The sequence below is a fragment of the Pseudophryne corroboree genome, chromosome 5, assembly GCF_028390025.1.
Source record: "Pseudophryne corroboree isolate aPseCor3 chromosome 5, aPseCor3.hap2, whole genome shotgun sequence".
NCBI classification, from domain to species: Eukaryota; Metazoa; Chordata; class Amphibia; order Anura; family Myobatrachidae; genus Pseudophryne; species Pseudophryne corroboree.
In genome coordinates, this window is record NC_086448.1 from 706,967,852 (window position 1) to 706,983,265 (window position 15,414).

Sequence of the window (15,414 nt, forward strand, 5' to 3'; positions counted from 1 at the left end):
GCACCTAAACCCGACTAAAGTAAAGCTCGTGAAAAGACCCGTTTGGGCGCCCAAATAGGTCTCTACGCGTATATCGGCTCGCTACCCCCCGGCAGCCACATTAGAATGGCAGGCGCGATCGTTTGGACATTTGAATCTGGCCCCATATTTCATACTTGGCCTTAACAGAATGTCGTTGTTTCTCCCCCCCCCCCCATCATCTCCCCCTTGCAGCAAAAAGGTGTGAGCCTTTTAAAATAACCATAGTTTTTGAGTGGATTATGGTAGTGTCTTTAAATATTCTATTGTGTGTGCAGCAAATGCTTAGATTGTTGCATATTCATCAGTTCCTTTACCAGGAAACTGCCCCTTTCTGAGTAATCCTGGTACTGCAACCAATGTTGCACTGTTTTATCTGAGATGGAGTCTAGCACCTGCTTCTATTACTGTGAACAGAACTTATCACCTTTCCTATAGCTGGAAATGGTATTACATAGCCCTGTAACTAACATACACAATGTGGAAGGGAATTCATTTGTTTACTGGGCCCCATAATTGCTTATTTAAGTTTCTTGTATAGCGCCGCAAATTCTGTTGTGCTTCACAACTGGATATCACCTATCATTAGGGGGCATTATGGAATCGTTTGGGTGCCTATTTTTTTTGCGCTGAAGTGCTGTGTTTAGTCTGGTTTACCAATTTTATGCAGCTGAAGAATTGGCTGTGACACAAATTGCCACTTGGGCGCTCAAATGGGACAGTTTGCGCAGTTCTGCTTGTTACCGCAGGAGACTGAGTAGAAATGAAGATGGTGAGCCCATCAGCTGAAACAATTGAATATCTGTGTGCAGGGGATGGTGATAATAATTGAATTGTCCCCAGTAGGGGGGGGGGGGGGTTGTTTTTAATCTTTTTTGAGATGCTGATGTCTTCACTTCTTGCTGTAATCGGCAATGTAACAATGATGGTGACTATGTTATTATTGTCTGAATTCATTTCAGAAGAGCTGTGCCTAGAGTACTAATGCTGCCCAGGAATGGTTAGTCTGCATAAATTATGCTTGAGAGCCTGCTCCAGATTCAATAAATGCCAAAGTTTTGGGAAACCATCATTGTCATACGCTTTTTAAGAATTCTATTTAAACAGAGACTTGGAAGTATATGGCTAGCAGGTAGTCTGTATGGATAAATTACTGACCTATGTGACTGAGTTTTAGGGTTTGTTCTATTTTCACACATTGACAAACTCCTGATTGACGCAATAAGAATAGGCCTGATAAGCATCAGTGTTGCTGTTTGAACCATTACGTTTCAAAATGAATAACACTTACAACTGTACAATGATGCCGACTATTACTCGTGCAGTAATGTGAGCAACCAGTGCAATATCATTTTATTTTTTATTAATAAGGGTACATGTAGAAAAAACATTAAACACATCCAACATGCAAGTCTTCTCTGCATGTCGGAACAGGCTGGTCAGAGCTGCTGGACCCCACGCAGAGTTGAACGCTGGTCGTTTTTGCTGACAGATCTTGCTTGTTGTCACGTTGCACGTGCTGCGGAGCAGAGTGTGTACTGGTGCAGGAAATGGGAAGCAGTACACAACTCTGCTTCATCTCGGCTTGTGGCTGGAGAGGATGTAACTGGCGGGTAATGGGAAATTCACACCTAGGCAAAGCTAAGTGAGTGTATGGCAACATCATTGTGTGGTATGCTCAGCTGTGCGTTGTAATAACATAGGCCTGGTGCAAATGCACACTAATGGCGCTGTATATTAACCCAAGCGCACAGATGGGAGTGATCTGGCTGCATACAGCTCTACATCTCCACTTCTAGTTCTATGCATGACATTCTGGTGCAATTACTGCCAGATATTTTTCGTTTAAAAATTAATTGCAAGTCCCTAGCCCAGAGGTTCCCAAGCTTGGTCCTCAAGTCACCATAACTGTCCAGGTTTTAGGTATATCCATGGCTCTGCACAGATGGTTAAATCAAATTGACTGAAATACTTAAGTTACCTGCGGCCAAGCATGGATATATTTAAAACCTGGACCATTAGGGTGCCTTGAGGACTGCGCCTAGGAACCTCTGCCTTTCATATAATTGAAAATAAAGAAAATACAATCCATAGCTTTGTATTCGGGATGGCTAAATGAAGAGGAAGGCTAATCACGGGGCTTAGTTCCTATGTTGCAGTCCTTTTTGTAGTGATGTGTTTAGGACAAGTCTTGACAAGCAAAGTGTGGTATAGAAGGTCAACATTCTCCATGTGGACACTGCTAAAACATAGACAAACTCTGGGGAGTGGATGTAATGAGTGAGTTCGTCAGCAGCCGTGCAGGATGCCGGCTGAACTGACTTTTCTGGGGGCAATCCCTAGCAAGGCAAAACCATGCCTTTATAAGGAATTGCCCCTTTAAACAAAAAAGGCATATACATCCGGCCCTGTGTAACTAGCTGTGACTTACCTGCTCGCAGCGGCTTCTGGACCCCAACGGTCCCTGTCGCACCTCTGATGGAGGGGTGGTTTCGATGATTATACCTCCCATTCCCCTCTGCTGCCCCCCCCCCCCCCCCCCCCCAACCAATCAAAAAAACACTACCTCTACCAATAACTCCACCCTAGTGCCTAACTCTTGTAGCCTACGCCTAATGTCAACATTCTGAGGATTTCACGTGTCAGCCTCCCAAAAGTGTCGACCTTAGGACTGTATCCCGGCAAACACTGTCTAAGAAAAGACTGCTTTCACAGCATCAGAATGTTAAGTTTTTACATAACTAGATTCTTGAAATTGCTGATTCAGTGTTCTGGCAGAGGTAATATACACAAGTGAGAACTCGTGTAACCCGTCTCTTGGACTTTGTAGTAAAGACTTTCGGATGCTGAGGGGGGGGGGGGGGGGGGGGGCAGTACTATTAAAAGGATGTGAGCATGTATTGCATTAATATTCACGAGTAATACATTTTCAAAGAGCTTTATTTAATATTGGTAGCAGTTAACTAGCTATTGATGGGAACATGTGCGCCTGAGTTTTTGGCAAGGGTAGGTAAGGATTGAGATTATACATCTCCACTTATGTATCTACGCACTAGACCAAAACTTTCCATAAGGGCACATTTTCCACTGTACTCTGGATACAAATACATTTTTATTTGTCAACTTGCAGTCCGTGTACCATAGTTGTTCATTACCCCTGATTTAGAGGCGGATGTATTAACCTGGAGAAGTGACAAAGCAGCGATAAGCGCAAGGTGATAACACACCAGCCAATCATTACATATTTGAAAATGACAGGAGCTGACTGGCTTGTGTGTTATCACCTTGCACTTATCACTGCTTTATCCCTTCTCTGGGCTTAATGCATCATCTGCCCCTTAGTCCCCTGGCTGCAAACTGTCATTTTTAACATTTGCCTTTATGGGCTGTACGATCCCAAATGATGGAAATTTACGTAAAATATAATGAATGTGCTCCGCTGGGCAGAGAACAGATGTCTACAAAAATGTAGATGTCATCTAGCACTTCCGCTGACTGGAGCCATCTGCACAATGCATGCAGCCAATTTCGAGGGTAGCTGGTCTTTTTCATATCGCTAAATGTGGTGTGTGTGTGTGTGTGTGTGTGTGTGTGTGTGTGTGTGTCCCTCTTCCCTAGCAGCTGTGAACTGTCGTGTATCACTTGCTCATATCTAATGGGGAAAGATGGAGCCTCCTCCCCCCCCCCCCCCCAGTCTGCTTCCCACTGGGATTTCTGTAATGTCCCAGGGGATAGTGGGAAGTATTGGTACCATGGGGTATAGTTCTGTGTTCATATTACGGTGTTTTTCACTATTTCTGTAGCTTTTCACTTACTGTGTGTATTATCAGCATGTCTGGTAAAAAGGCTGTGTCTCCATCCTGCAAAACAATGTTTTCCCCTTTTCCAGGGGGATCTCTACTATATTATTAATGCTCTCTCCTCAGGGAAGCGGTATACAGGAACCAGAGTGGTTAGAATCATTTAAAGGAATGATATCTAATATTCTGAATTGGCTACTGCCATACAGGAAAGGCAAAAGCTAAAGAAATCTGTGGAATTAATTTATTATTATTTTTTTTAGTGCATGCTGCTGACCACAGACAGGCTTCACAGCCCCCCTGCTGGTCTCGCATACACACACACTCCCACATGTACTCCACTGTGACTCTGAAAATTACTTGCCAGATTTAGAAGAAAGTGAAGTGGAAGTAGAAGGTTATAATACTCTGTCTCAGGATGTGGAAACCCTATATTCTATTAGAGAAGTCCTCAATATACCAGATAGAGACAGAACCTGTTGAGTTGTTTTTTAATGTGAAACCAAAATCTACTGCCACGTTCCCTGTCTCCAAGGATTTGAACACCCTTTTTAAAGAGGCGTGGTTTAATCCTGACAAGAAATTTCAAACCCCCTAAGCGGTTGCTAAATTCCTTCCCTCTCCTCCCTGAGGATTAGAAGGTATGGGAGAACACTCAGATTGTGGATACCTTAGTGTCCAGGCTGTCACGTAAGATTGTGCTGCCTGTACCTGGTGCTATCTGTCTAAAAGACCCCGCTGATCGTAAAATTGAGACTCAATTCATTTACACCGCAGTACGAGTCGCACAGAGGCCCACCATTGCTTGTGGGTGGAACACAAGGGCTATGGTTAACTGGTCTGGTAATATCATTGAGGGGTTTTACACTTTTACCTCAGGATGAGATCCTGAGTCTACTGCAACATATCCAGGATGCTGCTAATTTCATGAGTGAGGCAATCAAGGAGATAGGCTTCATTAATGCCCGATCCACTGCTGTGGCGATCTCAGCCCACAGGGCTCTGTGGCTGCGACAATGGACAGCAGATGCCGATTCCAAAAAAGGTGTGGAAAATCTTCCCTCCACGGGGGATGCCCTGTTTGGGGAAGAATTAAATAAGTGGATTTCTCAAGCAACGGCAGGTAAGGCCACATTTCTGTCATCTGCTGCGCCTCCAGCTAAACGTCCTTACCCTGGTCCCTCTCTACAGTCCTTTCATGTGGCTAGGTTTGGAGGCAGAGCCAGTGGTGCCTCAAATGCGGCCAGAGGAAATAGAGGTAAATCTCGCAGACCAGCGACTGCTGCATCACTGGACCAGATCGGAGGTTCTTCCTCCACAAAGCCTACCGCGTGACTGTTTGCCCCAACTGCAGGGGAACTTTCAGGTGTGTGCTCAACTGCAATATTTTGCTTATGTATGGGCAGAGTCCTGCCGGGACCCTTGGATGAGGGATCTCCTATCCCAAGGGTACTGGTTGGAATTTCAAGCACTCCCTCCAAGTCAGGCTTACCAGCTTCACCTGTAGCAAAAGTTACCCTGCAGGACGCAATTTAAAAACTACAACACACACAAGTGATTGTTCCGGTCCCCCCTCTGCTCGGAAGCAAGGTGTTTTATTCAAGCTTATTTGTGGTACCGTACCGTCCGATCTTGAACCTCAAATCTCTGAACTCGTGTCTACAGGTGTTCAAGATGGAATCTCTCAAAGCGGTGGTTTCTGGCCTGGAGGAAGGGGAATTTCTGGTATCACTGGACATCAAGGATGCATATCTGCACATTCTGATATGGCCCCCGCATCAAGCTTGTATCAGATTCACAATATAGGACCACCAGTTTCAGGCCTTGCCCTTTGGCCTCTCCACGGCACCAAGGGTGTTAACAAAAGTTATGGAGGAAATGATGCTGCAACTATGCTTGATGGGTGTGAACATAGGGGGTCATTCCGACCCGATCGCTTGCTGCAGTTTGTCGCAGCAATCGGGTCGGAACTGCGCGGCGCATGGCAGCTTTCGTTACCTAGCGATTGCCTCTGAGACAGAGGCGGTCGCTAGGCGGGAGGGGGCTGAACGGCGGCGTTAAGCCACCGTTTAGGGGGAGCGGTTCAGCCAACGCAGGCGTGGCCGGACCATTGGGGGGGTGGGCCGCGGCGGCTGTGTGACGTCTCACGCAGCTGCTGCTGCCAGTGGGAGCGACTAGCAACTCCCGGCCAGCCGCAGGAGCTGCGCTGGCCGGGAGTTACTCCTCAAATACAAAGGCGATGCTTTTGTATTTGTGCGGGGGGGGGGGGGGGGCACTGACATACGGGGCGGACTAGCCCTGTGCTGGACGTCCCTCCCGCATGTCAGAGTTAACGATCGTAGCTGTGCTAAACTTAGCACAGCTATGATCAACTCGGAATGACCCCCATAGTTCCTTACTTGGACGATCTATCCATAAAGGCGTTGTCCAGGGAGCTTCAGTTACAAAGCATCAACTTGACTACACATCTTACGGACCATGGGTGGATCCTCAATTTCCAAAAGTCACACCTGGAACTGTCAGAGGCTTCAGTTCCTAGGGATGATATTGGACACAGTCTCAAAGTTTTCCTACCTATGGACAAAGCCTTGACAATTCAGGCTATGATCTGCTCTGTGCTTAAACACCGCAGGATCTCTGTGCACCTTTTTGCATCTGACTACTTGGCAAAATGGTGTCCTCCTACGAGGCAATCCAATACGGCAGGTTCCATGCCCATCCGTTCCAGCTGGATCTTTTGGACATGTAGTCGGGGGCTCACCTGCACATGCACCAGAGGATATCCCTATCGCCAAGAGCAAGGATCTCCCTGATATGGAGGCTACAAATCTCACCTTGTGGAGGGTCAGAGTTTTGGAATCCTGTCTTGGATGCTGCTGATGGACGTGTGCCTCTGTGGGGGGGGGGGTTCCAGATGAAATGTTCTGGAACTTGGGGCGATTTACTATGCCCTTCTACAGGCATCCTCTCCTCCAACATCAAGCTATAAAAGTACAGTCTGACAGCGCTACTGCGATGGCGTACATAAACCGACGGGGTGGAACAAAAAGCAGGGCCGCAATGCTGGAAGTATCAAGGATACTCCTCTGGGCAGAGGCCAACGCAAGGGCCATATTCATTCCGGGGGTGGACAACTTAGAAGCAGACTTCCTCAACAGGCACAACCTTCATCCAGGGGAATGGGGCCTTCACCCTCAGGTGTTTCACCAGCTGGTTCAACGGTGGGGCTACCTGCTGATAGATATGATGGCTTCTTGTCTCAACAAGAAGCTCAGTCACTACTGTTCCAGGACGAAGGAGCGGTAGACACTCTGATGGCGCCGTGGACCTACCAGTTTGTCTGTCTGATTCCTCTCATTCCCAGTTCTAAAAAGACTCAAAAGGGAAAGAGTTCAAGCAATTCTAATTGCCCCGGATTGGCCTCGCAGGGCCTGGTATGCGGACCTCCTAACCATGTCTTTCGAGGAGCCCTGGCCTCTACCGCTTCTAAAGACTTTTCAACAAGGGCCGTTTGTCTATCCAGACTTACTGTGGCTACGTTTTTGGCGGCTTGGAAGTTGAGAGTGATATTCTAGCCAGAAGAGGTCTTTCTTCCAGGGTCATCTCAACTATGGTCCAAGCCCGAAAGGTGGTCACGTCGAAGCATTGCCACCATATCTGGAAGAAGTATGTTTCTTGGTGTGAGTAGTAAATATTCTACGGTGGATTTTCAACTTGCCCATTTTCTACTTTTCCTGCAAGCAGACATGGATATGGGCCTAAGGTTGGGCTCCATCAAGGTTCAGATTTCGTCCCTATCTATTTTCTTAAAGAGACGGCTGGCTTTTAATTCCGGAAGTACAAACATTCCTGTAGGGTGTCCTTCGCATTCAGCCACCCTTTGTCCCTCCCATGGCATCTCACGGTGGTTCTGACCTTTCTCCAATCAGACTGGTTTGAACCTTTTACACAGGGTGGACTTGAAATATCTTACTTGGAAGACCATGTTGCTTTGGTCTCTGCTAGACCGTTGTCTGAATTGGGTGCCTTACCCTGGAAGAGCCCTTATTTGATATTTCATGAGGATAGGGCGGAGCACAGGACTCTCACAGTTTTTGCGGAAAGTGGTATCTACTTTTCATATTAATCAACCGATAGTGGTTCCGGTATTTGATGCTTCGGTTGCTCCAAAGTCCTTGGACATGGTTCGAGCTTTGAGGATTTATGTCAAGAGGACTGTTCGTCACAGGAAGTCTGACTCTTTCTGTCCTTCATGATGCTACCAAGATTGGATGTCCTGTTTCTAACAGTCCATTGCCCGTTTGCTCTGGCTTACTATCCAACAGGCTTATTCTTCGCCAGCGTTGCCTCTGCCGAGTTCTATTCAGGCCCACTCCACTAAGTCGGTGAGTTCCTCTTGGGCGGCTGCCCGTGGCGTCTCGGCTTTACAGTTGTGCCAAGCTGCTACGTGGTCGGGTTCAAACACGTTTGTTAAGTTCGATACCTTAGCCGGTGGAGACCTTCAGTTAAGTCAGGCAATTTTGCGGGGATCTCTGCACTCTCCCACTTGTTCTGGGAGCTTTGGGACTGCCTCCCCCCTCAATGGTACTAATACTTCCCAGTACCCCCTACGGACTACAAGAAAAGATGTTACCGGTAGGTATTAAATTCCTACTTTCTCTAACGTCCTAGGGGATACTGGGAAATATTAGTACCATTGAGGGGAGGGAGGGACAAGGCAGTCCCAAAGCTCCCAGAACGAGTGGGAGAGTGCCGAGATCCCCGCAAAATTGCCTGACTAAACTGATCTCTGCACTCTCCCACTCGTTCTGGGAGCTTTGGGACTGCCTTTTCCCTCCCTCCCCTCAATGGTACTAATATTTCCCAGTATCCCCTAGGACGTTAGAGAAAGTAGGAATTTAATACCTACCAGTAATTTTTCTTGTAGTCTGTAGGGAATACTGGGCGCCCACCTCAGTGCTTTTGTTTTTCCTGCTTACTTGGTTAAGTTCATGGTTGGGTCTGCTATTGTCCCTGTTCCGGTTAGCATTGCTATCTTTGTTCTGGTTAGCGTTGCTATCCTTTGTTACTGTTGTGTGTTGGTTCGTTGCCTCACCACTATTATTGTATTGTTTCCTTCTCTCATAGTATGTCCGTCTCCTCGGGCACAGTTTTCCTAGACTGAGTCTGCGGGAGGGGCATAGAGGGAAGGAGCCAGCACACACTGAACATTTCTTAAAGTTTCAGGCTCCAATGGATCAGATTTTTTTTTTTATTTTATTTTTTTTGTATACCCCATGGTACTAATACTTCCCAGTAGGTAGGTATTAAAATCCTATTTTTATGATTCAGAATGAAAGTTTAAGCACCAGTCTAAACTGGGCACACACTGGCAGATATGTCTGCAGTTCAGTCGATCTGCAGAAATATCTGTCGATGCAGCATTTCAAACTGTATTTACCGGGATTTGTGTAAAATGTAGCAAGAAGTATTTGTTTACATCACAATGCTCCTGAACACAAGTAACACTGAGTTTTTAGAAACAAGAATTTCCATTTTGTGGAACACTTGCACATGATCTAGTGAAACTACAAGTCCCAGCATGCCCTACCACATTTGTGCTATTAGGGAATGCTAAAGCTGTGTCTAGCCATGCTAGGATGTGTAGTTTTACGATACCTGGAGAGCCACAGGTTGGCCAGGCCTGATCTAGTGGATATGAGGCCTACTAGTGAATAGGATAAAATTAGTCAAGTGGGTGTGCTATTTGGTGTGTGTGGGGTTTTGTTTTTTCCGCCTGCCCAAGGCGCAGAAAACTGAGCTTTTCGCTATTCTTAGGGTAAATGAGGATTCGCCTAGATGAAAAAATGCGTCGGGGGCGGAAACGTGTATTGTCGAATCCACGTGTTTATGAGGCAACTTTCACGAATGCCTTTTTACAGAAAAAAAAAATTGTAAAAGGCATTTGCAAAAAAATGCCTTCAAAATGAATGAAAACAGCCCTAATTGAATACTCAGTGGGGCGAAATCATCATTAGCTCTGAAATGATCGGAGATAATTACATATCCACCCAAGGCTGTTTTATGCAGGCAGATCTTGCGATTTTTCTGCACATGCATGGGGTGCAGGTGGGAATGTGTGCTATATAGAGTGCAGAAGGGTAGTGCTGGTGCAAATGCGCATCGATAGTCATGGCCACTGTCGCAAGTAGATGGATAGGGGCGGTGCAGCCAACCCTGAATACAGGCAAAGGTATGCTCTTACTGAGCATGCGATGCTACTCTGTACTGGGGCACATGTCTGAACACAGTAAGTTATCATTATTAAAAATGTCATTGGCTCTGGAAACCTGCAGCAGAGGTGGGAGAGAAGGCTTGGAGTGCATATTTTAGTGATGGGTAGAAGAACCCCAGTATATACACTACATAGACTGCAATTCTAGTGTACACCACCTTTGACTCAGTTTACAAAGAAAGTTTACTTGCTCTTTAAAGGGGTTCACTACGATATGCCGGCGGTGTGGCGAGCGCAAATGAGCCCCTTGCGGGCTCGCTGTGCTCGCCACGCTATTTTATTCTCCCTCCAGGGGGGTCGTGGACCCCCACGAGGGAGAATAAGTGTCGGTATGCCGGCTGTCGGGCTCCCGGCGCCGGTATGCTGGTCGCCGGCATACTGAAGACCACCCCTTTAAAGTTGCATGAATTTAGTAATTCCTTATTGACGTAGGTCCCCTCTCCCCCAGCTCTGGTAGTTAAGCAACGTTCTATACACTAGATTTATCGGCCTGAAAGGTCGAATGTGTTTTACATCAGATCCGATGTGCGTTCCCGTGAGCATTGGATCAGAGCCCCTAGGTCGTTAGTGCTGCACTCGTGATATGTAGGATCTCGCAGGCATGGCTGGGATTGCATACGATACATCATATGCAAAATGACCGCATACAATGTATTGTATGTGATCCTGCCTGGCGGTTCAAGGAAAATCGTATCCAACTTTAGCCTCCGACATGTCGCTGTAGTGTATGGGGCCCTTTTAGATATTATCTGGCCAGTTCCTAGCGTGTCCAATCTGCACATTTCTCATGCTTTACATTACTGCTGCATTTAGTCATAGATTTCTGCCTGTTTGCGACAAGGTCTTGGCCCCAGCAGCTATCTGTTACTCACTACTTGGCAATAACAGTACAATTGTAGTTCAGTGTTGCTCACATGGCTCCGTCTGCGTACGTATTACAAGGGGGACACTTTATATGGTTTCTTATTGACCACCTGTGGCTTGTCCGTTGTGTAACTCTAAGCGCCCCAGCTTGTCTAAGCATGCTGTACAAATAACTCCTACCAACTAACATTCATCTTGTACCAACATATTCCGTAGTGCTTAACAATTGGGTACAAACGCCTTAATAAAATGAGACTGGCTGTTATCTGAAAGAAGGCAATCCTATTACTGTGATTTCAGTTATGACATGACTAGTATTATATTTTATTTTGCTATCCCATAGCCTGGCATTTTATTTACTTGAATTTTTACTGTTTCATATTGTCGTCGCCAGCCATCCCCCTACGTTGTTGGTACATCCATTCATCCTGTGCTGCTAAATATTTAATGTATACATCCTACAAGTATTCTTGTAGCCGGAATAAACTATATGGACATTTTATTAGGGTTTTGTTTTGTTTGTTACTAAAAGATTGGGGGGAGGGGAATCCACTTTGTTTAGTTTCTTAGAAAATCGCGTTCAGTGCTCTAGTACTGACCATGATGTGAAGGGTTAAATAGAAAGTGTAGTTGGGACTAAACCTGTTAATCTGTCTGTGAAAGTCATTATCCTAAAATGTAATTATGAAACTGCCCATAGCTCTCAATACATTATTTCCTTGTTTCCACATTTGCTTTACGTTTGCCTAATTTGTCCTGACACTGCAGCTGTGGCAGCCTTTTGTGCGGCGAAACCTTTCCTCTGTTGTGCTGCATGAAAAGCACTGAAGAATTCTGGACAAGGGATGGGAAGAAGTGCTAGACTGTTGGAAGTTAATTTGCCATAAACTAGAATGTTGAGAACCAATTACTAAAGCTATGAAGTGACATGTAAACGCTTGTCCCGTTTCACACGTTTGTGTCTAATAAGTAATTGCTAATTTGTGTGCGCACACACAAGAAGTGCAATAAGGATTTGCACAATGCAAGGAGATGGGAAAACTGTTTCTGCACATACAAAGGTATGTGAGGTGCTTTTTCATGCTCAGTCCTTACATTGCATAGAGACTCTGTACTGCACATCCCTGGTAAACGGGTAGTATAATTCCCAATTTTAAAGCACAACTGAATATGCTGGTGCTATATAAATAAAGGCAAATCTGAATATGTAGAACTTTTGTAATCACTATTTTTATTTATTTTTTAAATATGGAATCTTTAATCTGTAGATTACGCTGTTGACATATTTCTGTAAAAAAATAAAATAAAAAATAATTTGCTTAGGTCATAGTAGGGGATGTACTTGCCATCCTGGTGGTCATAACGACACCTGGATTCTGGCTGGCAGGGGGCCCAGGACTACTCCCACTCGTGGGTGTCCACGACACCCATAGAGTGGGAATAGAACCTGTGACGAGCCCTCCTGCGGGCATTCTGGCGGCCGGTCGCACATACCCAACGCTTTCAAAGTTGATGCATCTCTTGTCATGGTAGTATCTTTTCTTTAACAGAAACATTGCACTTATTACGCATTTTTATTAAGAAATCATGACCAAATGACGCAATGTTATTTCAAGGAGAACAAAGCCCAGAAACACCAGCATCTTTCCTGCCCAACTTTCTGCAGACCTATAAAGCAGTGACTGGCAGGATGCTTATACAGTCAGAGCGACATGTGCTGGGTACACGTCTTTTTGATCACTCGCATGACTGGGTAAATGCTTCCGATCAGCCATGTACTGTATAGCCAGCGTGAGCCCCATACACACTGTGCTAGAAATAGATCCGTGTGTGTGTAGGCTTCTATGGGACTGGGTCTAGATGATACCATGAGACACGTTTTTATAGTGCAACAGTCTTCCTTGCTTTATGGTCTAACTTCTTCTCCTAGGAGTTACACATACACACACACACACCCACCCACACCTACCTATCCCTTTAAACCGGGACACTCCTGAATTACACAGGTTCTGCGGCTGGCTCACTTGAAGCCTGCATTTCACCTGGTTTTAATAAGCTAGAGATCCTGTGTACTTCAGGCGTGTCTTGGTTTACTGGTACAGTATGGTAAGCCTGCCCATGAACTAACCATAAAGCAGCCAGTGGTACAAATCTTCTCTCCGGGTATTTCGTTGCCACATATTTGAAAATCCACGCTTTCTCCAACATGCCAGAAGGATGTGCTTCAGTTTTACTGATGAGATATTGGCTATGTAAGTGTTGCTGAGTATTGGGTTTCTGTTTTAATATGGAAGAAAGATTGTTGTGGTCATTAACTGAAATAGCCCCCACAAAACATTATTTGCAAACAAGTAGAAGCATTAACTGGGTCGGCTGTAGTGCTCCATCACATTAGCTGTGCCATAACTGGCCAGCTTTGGTGAGTCCTCTAAGTGTTGGTGTATCGCATATTATTCAATCCCTCAAGCGTTTATCTGACCAGGACCCTGATTTGTAGTTTTGACTTGCAGGTTCCTTTAACCCTGCTCTAGTCCAGCATTTTCAACAGACCTACTGTAGATCTGATTTCCAGCGGCCCTCTTTCAAATAATGCGGCTTCTAGCCAACTGTAAAGCCATCTTAAAGAGCATGTCTTTACACCACCACCTTTCTCCCAACTTCATATAGTACCAAACGTCACAACTATTAAGTTATTTTTGCAGCACACATGTTCCATAGTGCCTTACAGAGAAGGTTCAGCCATTCACATGAGCCCTACTGCGGCGTTTCCCTCCTCGTCCGCCTCCTCATCCTCCTCCCCCTTTGGGTGTGTGTGGGTGGGTTTAATTTTTTTTGTTTTTTTGGTCCAAGCCAAATGACCTACCTGCAGTGGGGTGAGGCAGAACCTTTCCTGTCATACTAACTGTTGGATCAGGGTTTTGAATGTATAAAGTCAGAAAAATACTATGTTAGAAATATCGTCTTTGTGTTGTAATTGTTATAGTCAAACTCTGGAGTAAAAAGTCTATGGCAGGCGATGCAGTGCCTCCTCTGTCTACCTTGTCCGCACATCTCTGATCAAATCTCACCAGAGTTCCAGCACTATATACTGCGGCACCTGTGTACAATGCCCACATGTACCTTTTGGCTCATATATTGTGTGTAACTCTCTCTGGTACTAGCCAGTGCCTCCTGAACCATTTACCTCCCCATACATCCCTGCCTACCCGTATGCTTTCGGATTGAGGGAGGAAACCAGACTAAACCCAAGGAGAACCTACAACATGCCCAATGCCTGGAACCGTAAAACTGAGATGCAATATTGCCAGCGTTGTCGTGTACAGCTCTACAGTAATGTCCTGGCCATGTGCGATACTGTTAGAGAACATAGCGGTAAGGTAGGGTAGCCCATTGAAACTAGAATCCATAAACTCTGACATGGAGAAAGCGGGATGTTGGACACCCCAGTAGTCTGCAGTGTCCCTGACAAGCTAGTAAGTATTACTAGAACTTATATAAATAGCTGTACTATGTCTGGATGTATCTCAAAGGCATGAGGTTCTGTGCCCTGTATGCTGTAAGTCCCTATTCTTCATGGTCATGTTGTATGAATATCTTTATCTCTATTTGTTGTAAAGTGTGGATAAATAAAGAAAATCTTGAAATAGTCCAAATCGTTTATTAGAAAAGACTGCAGTGTTTGGAGATTCCGGCTAATCCAGTGTTTTTGGCAGCCCTCTATCTTTAAAACCTCCTATTGTGCACTGCTAGCCAGCATGGATTAGTCTCTTAACACCTGCAGCCGTACTCTGCAAAGGACATGTGGTCATGCTTACAGAGAGGAAAAGCTGCTTCGGAATGCATGCACCAGGGCTAATGGCCAGCATCATCCAGCAGCATAAAATGCCTCTAACATTGCTTTGGAAGTTCTCTCTCTCCATAAGATAAAATACATATTCCACAGGCCTCCTCTTCCCTCCAGTGCTTTGTTTTTGAATTGGCAAGTGTGGTAACAAAGCTGTGTTGGGAGGAAGGACATGGTGCGATCACAGAACTTTGTTAGATCTTAAACAAACACAAGATGGTTCTCAGGAGTTTGTTGATTAAGTTACAATGATTACTCTGTGCTCAGCAGTTGGCACTAGTAGAACTAGAAATTACAGCAGATTTTATTTCAGGGGACACAGTGATAATCTTGTTAGTCAGAAATTAAGTATGCTTCAAAGAATTACTTGGAAATCCTTAAAAGTGCAAGGAGATCTGAAAACTACCTGTTTTTCTTGGCCTAGTCATAAGAACATTTCAGGAAAACCGTTTAAGCCAAATCCTTCTCCCCACTTTTTTTTTTTCTTTTTTACCGGTTTTGAGTGAAGTATGTATGTATGTATGTATGTATTATAGATATAGGTGTGTGTATGTATGTGTAATTTCCGCTTACACATTCTCGGTCAAGGCAAATGTTGTGTTCTGCTTTAATCT